Here is a 16537-nt window from a genome sequence, read left to right as displayed (position 1 = left end):
TGTATTGAATGGCTGACATATAAGACATCTCTGACAAAGGCTTTCAGCTACAAGTCTGAATTTTGCATTGTACCAAGTTTACTTGAAGGAGCTAATCATCGCGTCCCTCCCTATGTGTCCTTGTCCATGATACATCCATGCCATGGCAGACATCATGCTATCAGGCATTACTGGTCTTCCATCCTGATAGACCCACACACGGTCTGTTTCCCTTGGTGCACATCCTGCTTTTACCCACTGTCTCATTTCCTCATCTCCTGCTTCTTCCTGCAATTGCCTTACTTCCGCCCAGGTACCCACGATGTTAGTAAACATTAGGGTGCTAGAATTCATTTCCCTCTCCTTCGTCCGATTAATTGAATTCCGATTTGCGCACAATATTGAGCCATATCATTAGCATATTTATTGCCAATGGCGACATAGTCTCCATTGTTTGAGTGGGCCTCACACTTCACAATGGCCAATTGCTTAGGCAGCTGTATCGCCTCAAGCAACTTCCCAACCACTTCAGCATTCTTTATAGGAGTCCCACTTGAAGTCAAAAATCCTCGCTGCAGCCATATTTGGCCAAAGTCATGCACAACACCAAATCCGTACTGACTATCGGTTATCACAGTCACCCTCACATTCTTCCCTATCTTGCATGCTCTAGTCAAGGCAACAAGTTCAGCTACCTGGGCTGATTGTATTCCCTTCAGGTAAGATGCTTCCATCACTGCTGCAACTGTGCATACTGCATATGCTGCACTTAGCATTCCGTCATCTGTTCTCAAGCAAGATCCATCCACATACATCACAAACTCACTTTCTGGCAAAGGTACATCTTTTATATCAGGACGTGGTTTTGTACAATAGTCAAGTACATCCAGACAATCATGATCCACTTCATCTCGGACTTCCACATTTTCAGCATCAGGCAATAGCGTTGAAGGATTCACATTCAAACATCTCACAAGGCTCCCATTTGTTGCACCTAATATGACTTTCTCATACTTAGTCAGCCGACTATGTGTCATGAACTGAGTGCGACTCCTTGTTAAAATGATTGCCACATCATGAGGTACAAACACTCTCACAGGATATCCCATCACAATTCCTTCAATCTGTTCCAAACTCTTACATGTAGCAGCTACTGCTTTCAGACAACCTGGCAAGGCTATAGCTACAGGGTCTAGCATGGCTGAAAAATATGCAATTGGTCTTCTCAATTTTCCATGCTTCTGTATTAATACAGAAAGTGCACATCCATTCCTCTCACTGCAGTACAACTCAAACTCTTTCTCATAATCAGGCATACCTAAAGCTGGCGCTTCACACAAACTGTCTTTCAATTTCCTGAAAGCTGCTAGTTCTTCCCTACTCAATTTGATGGGATCGTTTACGTCACTTCTTGTCAATCGTACTAATGGTTTTGCAATCAGGGAGAAATTACTTATCCATTGGCGACAATATCCAACCATTCCAAGAAACATCCTCACTTCTCTTTGCGTAATTGGAGCTCTCATTCCTCTTATTATCCTGATTCTATCTGTTGTTATCTTTCTCAGTCCTTTTTCAATTTTATGACCTAGATAGTGTACTTCTTTTTGACAAAATTGCAATTTCGATGGTGACACTTTAAGTCCTCCATCTGCCAAATGGTTTAGCAACGCTATGGTGTCCATTATACAAGCTTCTCAAGTTTTTGACGCCACAAGCAGGTCGTCAATGTACTGCACTAAAACTGAATTCTCTGGCATTTCTAAGCTTTCTAGGGACCTTTTCAATATCGGATTAAATATAGAGGTGCTCTCAGTATACCCCTGTGGGATTCGGCACCAAGCCAAAATACGTTCACCAAAACAGAACACAAAAATTTGCTGGCTGTCATGGTGCAATGGAATGGAGAAGAAAGCATGGCATAGATTGATTACAGTATAACATTCTGCATCATGGGGAATCTGATACAAAATCACAGATGGATTTGGAACTATGGGACAACATGACACAACAATTTTGTTTATTTTGCTCAAATCTTGCACTATTCGGAACGTTCCATTGGGCTTTTTCAGTCCCATAATTGGTGAATTACATGGACTACTCATTATTTCTCTCAAAATACCTTGTTTTACCATTTTCTCGATTATGGGGGTAATTCCTTCTATTATCTCAGGTGTCAATTTATATTGAGGAACATTTGGGTAGCTTATCCCTTCCTTCACTGTTATTTTTACTGGATCCACATTTCTCATTAATCGTACATCTTCTCCTGTGAAATCCCAGACTTCTGCTTTTACTGTGTGTTTCAATTCTTTTGGTAGTTCGTCAGGGTTGAATACAACATAGGCTTCAGTAACCTCAGATTCCATATTAGCCATAGTCATTTTATATAGTATGTCTTCATCAGGGGTTTCAAAAGCTATACCATCAGGGGTACAGAATATAGTGCAATTCATTTTGCACAACAAGTCTTTACCTAACAAATTTACAGGACTTGAATCGCACACAACAAAGTGGTGCATTTCAGAAAATTTCCCTATACTAACTTTTACTGGTTCTGTGAGATACGTTTTAATCTGTCTGTTGGATACTCCAACTACTTGGATTGTTTCATCCGAGAGAGGAAGATTCTTAACATCAGCTGACCTAACAGTTGATCGAGTAGCACCAGTATCTACCAGGAAAGTAATATTCTCATAATTTACCTTTCCATCCACAAATGGGCCTGTCTGGTCTACTTCTAGAGTTGCGCCAAGTACACACTCTTCTTCCTCCCTTCGGCACCATCACTATCCTTCGTCAGACTCACTCTCGCGTTGTAGCCAATACTGCGAAACGGCGCTCGCGCGGCAGCTTAGTTGCCTGTTCTTCGTTGTAGAATCCTGTCTCTTTACTGTATTTCTGCGAATTTACGCTCTGTGGACAAGGTGGTTTTGGCACCTGATTCTGTTGGGTAACAACCTGCTGCTGTCGCTGCGGTTGACCACTCACCTCATTCTGCACCTGTGGATTTAATGATGCATTTTCATTATTAGTATTTGGGGGAAACTTACACTCGGATTTCTAATGCCGTATGCTTCCGCAATTATGAGATGGCCATTTCTTTTTGGCTTCTTCTATATTAAAATGTCCTTTTCCTTTCCCAGAATTACATTTTGGTTTTGGTCCTGCATTATTTGCTCATTCAATCAACTGAGCTTCCTGTCTTTCTGCTACCTTTACTTGTGCCCACACAACTTTTTCTTTTAAATTACGCTGCTTGGCTTCAATTTCATCACTAAAATACTTTGCATGTCTTAGTACTTCATCTATTTTCTTATTTTCCCAATCCACAGTATGTTGCTTAAACATTTCACTAATTTCTGGGCGCAGACCATGTACAAATCGGTATACAAAATGACTCAAATCTTTCTCACTCAAATTTTCGTCACCACTAAACTGTTTAAACGCGAGTATTAATCTTTTGTAATACGCGTGTATTGACTCCTTACTCTCCTGATGAGTTTGGTCAATTTTTACCCAATCCGTTTCTTTGGGAGGTACTTTATTTTTCAGGAAAGCTATAACCTGTTCATATTTCTTCATGACTTCCGGGTCAGGGGCTCCTGTCTTTGGATCCCTTCGGTATTCTTGTGTAGGCCAATTGATCATGAGCTTACACTCTGTCCATACATCTCACTGGTACTATTATGTCAAATAAGCTATTTAGATCAATCCACAAGACCTTCGATAATTTTACAAACCTATCCACTTGCCTATACCACTCGACAGGTTTCTCGCTTAGTCGAGGGAAATCATTTGTGAATGACAAAATGTCTTGCCTGGTCCAGGGGACATGTACATAGCCTCCAAATGGAATTTCTCTCATGGGGCATTCTGTTACTGTCTTTTCTTTTTCTCCTACAGCGAAAGCTGCAAAAGTTTTATCTGAGGCATCATCTCGCTTTCGATACCATCTGCTTCTCCATTTATCCACATCTTCCCATTTCCTTAACAAAATGATTAGGTCTTTAATCTGAATCATTCGTCCTGTGGTGTTCAAATTTTGAATATCTTTCTCAGTGAAATCTACTCGATAGGGTTTTTGTAAAGCTTTTACCTTTTCGATATCTATACCCATTTCATTTGCTTCCTCCTCTAGTCTTTCACGCAAATTCTTTGCTCTCCATGTTATACTTTTGCATAGAAATAATAATTCTTCATCCTGATAAGTTTTTAATTTCTCTGTGGGAATTGTTCCTGCTATTAATTCTTCCAAAACCATCCTTAGCTTGGCTACATCTATAGATTGGGATTCCCTATCTTTTCTCTGTAAGCTCCTCAACCATTCACTTAATTCTTCTGATGTAGGGCCTACTGGTTTTTCTTCATTACTTCGTTCTAGGTCTTTTGGAGTTTCTGCTACAGATTCTATAGTCACTGTATGTCTTTCCACTATACTCAGGTTTACTGTCAGAATTTTAGGGACATTTGGCTCTACCGTACTTACCGTTTGTCTCCATGAGTTTTCATATAAGCTTTGCTTTGGCTTCTCAATCTGTTTATTACTGTTATAAGGGACCGTTAGACAATGTTCACTATCTTTTTGTTTATCAAAAATGGGCATTACGGGACCAATAGTTACGGGAATTCCCTAATCTTTTCAGTTAATTCTAAAGTAGTTTTTGCTAATTCTGCCGAATTTCCACCACTCACATTGCCATTCTGTTTTCTCTCTTATCTTCTCTGAAAGAATAATTTTTCCCTATCCCTTGGGGTACTGTTTAAATTTTAATATTTCGCAAAGTCTCTCTCATTGGGGCACTTGTTGTCAACATGTCAGATTCTGGTTGATACGGGGGTGGATTTTTATAAAACATGTTGTCAAGAACATAATCCTCCGATTCATGCACTCCATACCCTCCTGATTCTACATTATGTCTTTTTTCCGTACATTTTCTACCACTAATTTCTTCAGCATGGCTTACGGGAAACAATCCTTCAGTATTACTTGCATTTCGCCACCTCCTCATTCTGTCATCATGATTTTCATGTCCATATCTACCAAACATGCATCTATATCTTCCCCCACTCCTCTGTCTTTCTCTGTCAGGCATCTCATCTTCCCATTCTGTCAATGCTTCAAACTCTGTCAGTCTAAGTCTCGGTTCTAGATTCATCATTTTCTCTCTTAAATTTCTTAAAACTGCTAAATTAAATGAACCATGTTCTGGAAATGCCAAAACTCCACCGTCTTTTGTGTACTTTTGCCTAATTGTCTAAGCATATACATGTATGATATCCGTATATCGCAACCATAAAGGATGCAGGTGTTTTCGGTGGGGGAAGCAACTGCCCTTCCCTAGTCACAATCGGCTTATCCTTTTTAACCAACCTCTTGATCTTTCCAAACCAGGACTTTTTCTCCTTTTCTGGTGGGTCGTAATACATCATTTTGTCTATTCTGTGTATCGCTAGTTTTCCTACGACTATTCTGTTGTTTCAATCAATCGTAGCGCGACTTACACTAACGCACCAATCAGTAGTGTCTATGTCACTTTGCAATTCCCCAATCCCAGCGCAACTCACACTAACGCACAAATCCTGAAGCGTCTTCGTCACCCTGTAATTCTCCAATCCTAGCGCGGCGTACACTAACACACCAATCAGGAGCGTTTAGGTCTCTTACAACTAGCCAATCTCAGCGCAGATTTTCTGACATCAGCCTTCCTCGCTGTTGTGGCTTCTACTCCTGCTCCTGCTGACCCCTCCTTTACAAAAATGTTCTCGGTAAGCTTTTACGTTCTTCAAATTCACAAATCTGTTAGTAACGACATAAAAACGGCACCATCATCTGTTTTGCTAACCAAGGATAGTCAAGGACCTTTCTTACAAGAATTCCGTCTTTCTCGAGAACAGCGCTTACCTCTGCCCTACTACGGAATTGTTATTTCCGTTGATAAAGTAGCACATCCCTCTACCTTACCCTTCTAGCAAGCATCAGCTAACCGATTCTCCAGAATTAAGACACCTAGTTGGAGACGTAATGCTCCTGAGAAATAAAACCAGAGTTTCGCAATTATCCTGAATGCCTTTTCATTCACGCACTTTTACACACAAAAATGTTGTTAATTCACACAGAATTCTGTCTTTCCCGAGGACAGCGAACAGTCTGTCCTACTACAGAATTATGACACTCGTTAACAAAGTAGCACTTCCCTCTACTTTATCCTTCTAGCAAGCTTAGGGATCACCTGTTACCTTTCCAGTGATAAGCGTAATCAGAGCTCCTTGTGGACTCCTGGTACCTAAGACCAAAATTTCACAGGTGACCTTCGCTACCATGCACTTCTTTCATACAGAAAATGTCTCTAATGGCAACACACGACGATGTTACCGAATCGAACCCAGACAATGCGTTGTGCAACTCCAATCGTCACACGTTTTCCCCGTGTACCTACAGGGCAACCACAATTCCGTCTTTCCCGAGAGCAGTGCTTACCTCTGCCCTTCTACGGAACCGTCACAAACTTCCGACTTCCTACATCCCAGAAGCCGTCAAACAACATAGAACTCAACGTGACCCAAAATAGAGTGTTAATACATAAACCAATAATGGATAATCGATAAGCTATTTACAAGCAATAATCACCAAACCAAATCAATATAACCATCATACTGCTACCAGAAAAACTGATGGAGTGCAAAACCCAGGGTAACGGGGAAAGGAAGAGCGTGACCGGTATTGATATCCTCCCTGCGTCACACTAGCTCATTCACACATGCAATCATTGGTGGGGCCCATAACACCAGCACTCATACATCACGTACATGCAGGGGGAATAGATGGTTCAAGCGCTCGACATGAGAGGAACACCTTATAACCTATAGGAAGGAAAAAGTTATATACAAATCTATGCATTAAACATCAAGGCACTCCTCCCACCTGTTAAATAGATCAAATAGTTGGATTGGTTGATGGTGATTGAGAACCAGCTAAAACAAATTTCAGGATTTTGATCTCACCATTCTGAATAATCTCACAACTCGTTTCTTGTTAATCAATATCTGTTTATCAAAATTTCATGAATGTTAAATCCGCATCTAGAAAGTTTATATTAAAATGTTGTATAAATCAAAACAACACCATATTTACCTAATCTGGCTATCTGAAGTCCTCTAAATCAGCATGATCAAATCTGTTGTCATTCGTCAAATAGGTCAAATTTGAAAGTTCTTGGCTCAGCACGCTACAGTCTCAAAGATCGACCAGTGACCAGAGACATGCGAGCATTTGTCAATGCCCATAGGGTTCAGGCAAAGATCGTAGTCATCCGAAAATTTGGGCAGCATCCGTAGCAGTCGTCCTAAATCAAAGCGTAGTGTCACCGTCATCGCCAAACAGAAGTTGATCGTCAGTCGATAGCTAGCCAGTCAGCCTGTCAGTTAGATCAGAGCAGCGCATTACCCTCTCTATTCTATCATGTAATTTTATAATAAAATCACAACAAGAAGATACAATTGGTAAGTTTTGTATGGTCGTGATTGGTTGGTTGAAATCGTCCGATGGGTTCTAGCACAGTTCAAGAGGTGAGGTCACGTTTTCAGTTCATACTGGTTTTTTGTGGGTGTCCATTGTTTTGAGCCTTGGCTATCTTCCCACCGTGACCTTGTTTTAGTACAGTATGTTAGAGGTCATGAAGAGGCCGTATACATCTTTGTCGCACAGGCGCACTTCGCTCCGCGCCTCGTGGAAGAGTGGCCACTTCGTCATGTCGTGTCAGCGGCCATTTTAACTTTTAGGCCCGAATGTTAACTTAAGCGAAACAAACACATAATTAAAACATAGAAATAATTAATCTAATGTTAACCCCTTACTAATTCCTCTATGTGTATGTATTTATCTAGCGTATAGCAACATTTAAAGCATTTATATTCACCTTATATTCGTCCTTCTCGAGCAACATTACTTAGACATCACAAAAGCAACATTTATCATGCAGTATTCTATTTACTACATATACTAATGTTAGTATGCATACAGATTTTAGTCATAGATGTTATTTAGCCATGCAAAATGCAAATCCCACGTATGATTCGTATATTAATATTGTTGGTTAATACTCATGCAAACCTATTTAATAATATTATAATTAATAGATTATATCATTAGTTTATTAATGCAGAATAGGGGGGTATACAAAATGTTGTACTACCCGCTCCATCACACCTGATATCTCCAATATACCGGACACTTCACCACAACTTCATACATTGTTAAACACCAATCCGAAAGCATCTGTCATCTATAGTTATCTACAATGTAAACGTATTGCTCAACAGAAGTCTAAAATAGAGGAAGCATGGGGGGCTGATTTCAATACATCTTGGCCACTATCACTATGGCAACCCATATGGGTTAAGATTCATAAGTTTTCCAGAGCGGCAAATACAACACAAACATTGTTTTTTGCATATAATAGGCTTTTATTAACACCGTCTACATTAAGTAACAGGATGTCGACTTTATCAGATGCTTGTTGGACATGTTCATCCTCAAACGCAGACTTGTTTCACATGCTATTCTCTTGCCCATGCGTTCATACGTTTTGAAAACAAGTCTGGAATCAAATTAATATAATTTTTGGCACCAACTTTTTATTTGCTTTTACTCACATATTTCTAGGTAGTCTCTCACCTATGTGGGATAATAGCACGCTAAATGTCAAAATTATTGATTTGCTGATAGCAGTTGCCCTCCAGTAGATTACTGTTAACTGGAAAGATTCTACAAAGATATCCTACAGGGCATGGTAGTATGCTGCCTGTCAGAACCATAGGTTGGATACTTCCTTTGTTTACCCTATACATTTAGCTATGAAAAGATTAAACCTGTGGTCACCCGTTACCACCTACATTGAGGTAAATGCCAAACGAAGTTCCCAGCCACAACCATCTCAACAAGAAGTATTGAAACCACCTTAACTTCCCCAAACGTTCCCAAGTACTTTTGTATTCTAGTGCTGTTCATATTGCATTTATACTGCTTTCCTTTTTCTAATTTTATTAATTAGTCCAATTCATGTAATTTGAATGTAGCAGAGTTATTATGGAATAATGTGAGTTCTGTATTGTGTACAGTGTATTGACACCTTTATCTTCTAAATAAAATTCCTTCTTGAACTTAAAAAATATGTTAAGTGCTCCCTACCCCCTTCTGAATGAAATTCAAGAGTATACCACAGAGCTCAAACAAACATATACCCCAAAAAACATTTTCACATCACTACTTACATTACTACTGATATATTCAAGAAGTCAATAAAAAAGCAGCTTTAGCTGGAAAATATGTATGTGCAATCAGTAGGTTAACAATCTGGGAATGGCACAGGGTTTTTCAGCTCCTCCGGCAGAAGAGGATTTTGTTGCTTTATTGCTGCCACCTCCACAGCAGATACATTCTTGCAACTCTCAGCTTCAACCTAGCATGCACTGGTGAAAATTTGAGGAAGATGTCTTACTTCACTTTGTGGAAATGTGAGCTAGGAAGCTTTTTAATCTAAGCTTTAATCCAACAGCCACAAATTGCAAGGAGCTCGCATTTGAGTTCATACTTGTGGTCAAAAAAGGGTAGATAAACCATTTTGATTCAACATTGCCATGTTAATTGAGGGAAAACTGTATAGTGGATGTTTTCCATATTTATATGTTTAATTTTTTTTATAAGGTGCAGCATTATCAGGGCACATTACAAAGAACAGTTTTAGATGGTGATGAACAGCTATGAATAAACATGTCTTAATAAGTAAACAGGTATAACTGATCAAAAGTACTATACAAGACAAGGATCAACAGTAACATCGTTAAGTAGAGCAAGGTGTGAGACAGCACCGATTTCCATCAATCATCAAAATTTAAAGAAACTGGGACCCATCTTGACTAGTGGTGTCATTTCAGATGCCGCCTTGATGTTATCAATTATGTCATATAACGTAATGAGTGATATAATATGTGAAATAATAATCAGTGCATGGGGAGAGCACGAGTTATGGTAAGTTCAGTTAAATTAAAATTGTGAATTTCACCGTTGTTTTGTTTAAAATGTAACATTTTACCTGGCATTTTCACCTAACGATAACAATACTTTAGTCTTTGTTTTCTCTTTTTTTTAATTTTTTTATCTTTTTTTATAATTAATTTTTTTATTAAAGTTCCACATGTACATATATACACAACCAAAGGAAACATACAGTACAATTGACTTTTCCAGCGGCAACGAATAGAGAAGAAAAAAGAATACTATTCAGAAAAATAATCTAATAATGGTTGCCAAATAGCCATACCAAATTTCTTTTTACCCGTTTTTTTCAACAAATACATACTAATTTCTAAATTATAAATATTAAATAGTTTGGCTCGCCATAAATCAAAACTCGGGGCCTCAGGTTGTAGTCAGGCAGTGGCGATAGAAAGTCGTGTTACAGCTGCGATAATGAACAAAAAGTAGCGAAATTTACAAAAAGGCTGTCCAATAGATGAAACCCCCTCAATCCCTAATAAAATCATACTTGAAGAGACTGTGATTGGTTTACCTAAAATGTGAAACAAAAAACTTTCAATTTGGTTAAAAAAAGAACGTAAGGAGGGACAGGAAAAAAAGATGTGGACTATATCAGCGTTGCCAGCTTGGCAGCGAAAACATTCCCCAGACTTTGAAGCTTGGGAAGGGTTGCCCCATTTCATAATAACCGCAGGAGTGTAATATAAGTTAAATAAAGTTTTAAAGTGCTGGGCTTTTAATGAAGCAGAATAGAAAATCTTATGAGCCATGTCGATGGAGTCTTCAATATGAATAGAGGAAGATGAAAGCCAAGTCCTCCACTTCGCGTTAATTTTATCGAGATCATCTGATCTAGAATCCAATAATATATGATAGATAGAACCTATTCGTAATTGCGATCTCACAGCATCAATAATACGAATAGAAACAAGATGAGAAGTATATTTCTGCAGAAAATCCCGAATCTGAAGGAATTTAAAAAATTGAGTGTTGGCTAGGTCAAATTTCTTTTGAAGTTCATCAAAAGAAAGATAAGCACCATCTGAAGAAACAAAAGCCCCTAACCGAGTGATCCCTTTAATATGCCATTGGCGCGCTATTGAGTAAAAACAAATTGGAGGTAACAAATGAGGTGCAACAAGAGGAGTATAAACTGTATATTTAGGAATATGAAACATCTTTATGAGACTTTTCCAAACAGAAAAGGCAGAAGCAATAATTTTAAAACGAGTGCGTTTATAATAACTGCCATCAGCTTCAATTTGCAGACAGTTCTTAGCAGAGCAACCTAGAGCCATCTGGTAGATGGTAGGGGCTTCTGAGGGATTACCTGCTTCTTCCCCTGTAATAAGGATACGCATCTTCAGAAGTAGGCATGACATTTGATATAGCCCAAAATCAGGGATAGCCCATCCACCACAAGCAGATGGTAGCGTCATCAATCGGGAGGCTCTTCGAATCTTACCAGGGGCCCACAGGTATTTTTCACATAGTGACTGAAGCTGCCGGATCTGAGGCTTTTTCACTAGTAAGGGAACAGCGTGAAAGAAGTAGAGTACTCTTGGTAAGATAACCATTGTTAGCAAGTTGGATCTGCCCACAAGAGTAAGATGAAGGCTCTGCCAAGAATCCAGGGTGGACTTAGTTTTATCCAAAATATCATTCCAGTTAGTTGAAATCATATCATTTAAATTAGATCTAATCTTGATGCCAAGGTACACCACTTCCTCCACTACCCTGGGATCGATTGCTGTAGCCGGATTTGTACAAAGACATTGAGTTTTGGCAGAGTTTAACTTATAGCCTGAGTATCTACCAAAAGAATTAGCAAGATGTTCAATGACCGGCAAGGCAGTGTCAAGGTTAGAGGTGACCACAGTGATATCGTCCGCATAAGCAAAAACAATATAGGGCTGGTTCTGAACAATAAAAGGGGGAATCTGCATGTTTAATTCCAGCATCTTAACAAAGGGATTAATATAAAAAGCAAAAAGAAGAGGAGAACAGGGACAACCCCGACGGGTCCCCCTGCAAATCCGAACCACCTCCGATTTAATTCCCATTGCGCATATCTTCGCAGTAGGAGCCTGATAGAAAACCCGAAGAGCGCGGATAAAACCGCCCCCAAACCCCATACGCACCATTATCTCCCAAAGAAAACTCCACGCAACCCGGTCAAAAGCCTTCTCGGCGTCGAGCAGGACGAGACCCAGAGATCTGGACTCCACCTGCGCGACGTCGCGAAGAGCGACAACCCGGCTAACATGGTCAACCGTACCCCGACCAGGAACAAACCCATGCTGCTGTAATGAAACCAACCCAGCAACAAACGGGGCTATTCGATTAGCAAGGAGTTTGGCATACAGCTTACCATCGCAGTTAACCAGGAAGATGGGACGATAGGATCCAGGCTGATCAGGAGGCTTCCCCTTTTTAGGAAATATAACAATATGCGCATCATCCCAAGATTGAGGTGGGGATCCCTGCCTGGCCGCCTCAAAGGTCTTCAGCATATCCTCTCGAAGTTCGTGAACAAGTACCTTATAAACCTCCATGGGGAGGGTATCTGGCCCAGCAGCCTTTCCCGAAGGCATTTTAAATAGTGCCCGATCAATTTCCTCAAAGGTGAAAGGCATAACCATTTTCTCTACTTCAGACTGGTCTAATTGTTCCCAGGTCAGTGCAGGAAGCCCCAGATCCATAGGAAGATCCCCAGTATTCGGTTGGCTATATAGATCAGAGTAAAACAGGTGAAAAACCTTCATAATACTCTGAGGATCATAGACTAGTGAACCTTGAGCGTCATGGATGACATTAATGTATAGAAAAAGAAGCTCTGACATTTTATGTTTAAGTGACTTTTGAACAAATAATCCATAACTAAGGACTTCACCACGAAAACAGGCCTTAAAAGTATCCCATACACACACCGGAGAGGCAGATCCACGGTTACACAACAAAAAGTTGTGAATCAATTTTTTCATATGATCTACAAAAAGAGGATCATATAACAATTTTCTGTCAAACGAGAAAGCCTTAACACCTCTAGAAATAGCAACATTATAAAGGGAAATAACTAAGGGAGCATGGTCAGACATTAATCTAGGAAAAATTTGAGTTTGAGTTCTGTGAGCCCAGGCCATGGATACAAAAAAATAATCTAAACGAAATAATTTGCTATGAGGTGAAGAAAAAAAAGTGTACCCAGGATCATGCGGATAACTTATATTCCAAACATCTGCCAGCCCGTGATCATTCATTAAATTATGCAGAGCTCGGAAAACTTTGGGTTTACGACCCATATAGACATACGAAGGGGAGCAAGCCCAGTCACCAGATAAATGAATGTTCAAATCTCCACAAAAAATTAGTGGAGTGGGCCACAGAGCAAGTTCCCCATTTAGATAATTAAAGATGTCCGGTTCATCTGCATTGGAGCCATATACCGTGCAAAGGGTGAATTTTGTCTCCGCCACTGAACATTCCAGGATGGCCCACCGGCCATGGTTATCCACTAAAGATCGCCCTGGAAGGACTAAAGAGGGTCGAGCTAAGATAGCCACCCCTCGCGTCGTATCAGATTGTTTGGAAAAAGCGAGTGTAGTATATCCCAGATCAGCTAATTTCTGGCTGTGGGTCCAGGAGATATGCGTCTCCTGCAAACAGATAATATCAGGATTAATAATTTTTAATTCAGCCTGAATCTTCTTACGCTTATCATAATTGTTAAGGCCACAAACATAATATGTGACTATTCTTAACCCCTTATTAGCCATAGACCGATATGTAATGAGTTATCCATAAGTTTAAACCTTTTCATGAAAAAAACTGATAAACAACAACAGAAGAAGAGTAAAGATCTGAAAATGTACTGTGGAACAAGTTTTTAATTAAAGACCCCCCCCAGAGCTTCCCACCCCCACACCACACATACTTCCCTCGAACCCCCACCCCCCAAACCCTCCCTTCCCTAGGGCAATGGGACCTAAGCCCCTGTGATGGGAAGCTGGTGACGCTCCCTGCGGTTCCCCCCCTGAACCACCCACATACCAAGCGAAAAAAAAAAAAGGACAACCTACGGAGAGGACCTATTTATATGCCCAACTTATGCCTTTCCTGCTTCAGGAACCAGACTTAAGTGAATGAAAATAATCCTTGGCCTGGATTTCGGAAGAAAAAAACTTATTCTGGCCCTGATACACAATTTTCAACTTTGCAGGATTAAGAAGAAATGCTTGAACCCCCTTAGCTTGAAAGAGAGGTATTAGTTTGCGGAGCTGCCACCTCCGGACAACTGTCTCGTGGCAAAAGTCAGGCCTAACAAAGAAATTAACCCTTTTGGCGGATCTCTTCTGATTAGGTCTAGCTTGATCATAAACGGCTTCTCGTGCAAGAAAATTATTTATAGAAATCAAAATAGCACGGGAGTAGGGAGTCTCTAGTCCAGGACGAGCAGCTTGTGGTTTACTATGGAAAGGAAAGCGATGGGCTCTCTGAATCTCGACCTCCCAGTCCCAGTGAGAGAGTTCAGGAAAAGCTTCTACAAACAACTGAATGACAAATTGTCTCGTATCGGCCCCTTCTGCTCCCTCCGGAATACCCAAAACCTGTAGGTTATTACGTCTCAACCGGTTTTCCAATTCAGTTAATTTCCATGAGACGTCTTCTTTTTGATTCTTTAACTCATTGACCACGCCACTCTGTGTTGCTACTTCGTCCTCTAAAATAGAAATATGAGATTCTGTCTCCCCTACTCTGGTGCCGATCTCAGAGCATGTCTTTCTTATGCGTCTGATTGCATTTTGGAGCTTATGACAGGTCCCCTGCATTCTGGCATTTTCAAGTCTTGACTCAACCCGTGTGGGAAAGCATTGTGTCATAAATCATTTCAAGGGTAATCGGCTTATTAGGATCAGCAGAGCTAGCAGCGGCTGAGATCCCCTCACTCCCGTCGTGGCCAATTGCTGGTGGTTGAGTGGTTGAGAACGAGTAGTCCCAGGCCAGATTCTCCACCGGAGGGTAAGAGGTGGTGTTAGCTGGTACGGATGTTTCAGACAAGACCTGTGTGCCTGAAGGCTTAACTTTCCGAACTGTGCCATCAAGTGGGGGCATATTCCAATAGTCACCCATCAAACAATCATCAATCTCGCCCTGGCGAATAGATCCAGCATCAAACTCAGCCCAGTCTCCGCCGGTAACATCGTCGTCCTCGGAAGTGGATGACCCATCAGAAAGAGAAAAAAATTTGGCCAGCACATCGTTATCATGAATGGGCTCAGTTCCTCCTGTAGCCTTGATCTTGACCACTGGATCCCCCCCGCTAGCCCCTAACAAGGGCTCGGCCTCAAAGATATCACCTGACGCCGCAATAACCCTGCAGGTGGGGGGAGGAGGGTTGACAGGAATAATGGGGACTACAAGTCCCATAATGCACCCTGCAGGTTGGCTATCCACCTTAAGCTCAGGAGCTGTGATGTCCAGGGGGGTTTGTGCTCCCCCACACTCTTGGCCCAAGGAGTTATTCGATTGAGGGCTGAACTGAAGGGGGTTAGAAGACACCTCCTGGGGAAACTCATTACTAACATTTTTAGATACGCTTTGTTTCAAGGAGCGTTTGGTAAACAGGGGGGCTGTAGTCTTGACAATATTTGCTGAAGCAGAAGCAGCCGGGGTCTTACCAGCAGATGTCTTCGCCAAGTCCATTTGCCCATTTGCCGAGGGAGATTTCTGCGTCTTCGAAAGCCCGCCAGGATTTCCCGAAGTATCCGTACAAGTTGTGGGCTGAGCGCTGCGGGGCTTATTGCTCCTGGCAGAGGTCTTGTTAATTGATTTGGGCGGCATCTCTCCACAAGCCCCCTGAAAGCCACCAAACACCACAGAAACAGAAGCAGCAGAAAAGCTGCGGGCGGAAAGACGAAGAACGCCGATAGCTCCGAGATGCCAATTGCCTCTGTGCGAAGTCAGCAAGGATGCAGCTGCGAGCCAGATCATCGTCGGAAAAACGCGGACACCATCACCTCCTAAACGTGAGTGATCAGCAAAATCAACATCTCACGCCGGGGGTCAAACTGCATGGCCCTCTCAGTGGCGGCGCCAGTAGGGGAGCACCAGCGGCAGGGAGAGTTAGTCCAGCTCACTCGGCCGAGGGTCGGCCGCCATCTTGCCTCGCTGTCTCTGACCTTAGTCTTTGTTTTCTCAGTGAAAATTTTCTCAGAAACCCTTTTGCTAGGGTTTTTCTGACATATAGTAATATTTTATTACCATTCCTAAAAAGGACTATGCTGTGCAGGGTACAGACTTCAACTGTAGCAGCGCGGGGTCTTGTAGCCAAACCCTCCATCCAACTCTCAGAGGATAGCAAACACCTGACACCCAGTGTTGTCATCATTGATGTCATTTCAGATGCTGCAGTGATGTTATCAATGATTTAATACAACATGTCATGAGTAATGTTATATGGGGCGTAATTAACAGTGCATGGCGAGAGTGCAAGTTATTGTTACTTTATTCTGTGGGTTA

The sequence above is a fragment of the Triturus cristatus genome, chromosome 3_2, assembly GCF_964204655.1.
Source record: "Triturus cristatus chromosome 3_2, aTriCri1.1, whole genome shotgun sequence".
NCBI lineage: Eukaryota > Metazoa > Chordata > Amphibia > Caudata > Salamandridae > Triturus > Triturus cristatus.
The sequence above is the reverse complement of the archived record's forward strand: the minus strand, read 5'-3'. Positions refer to the sequence as shown.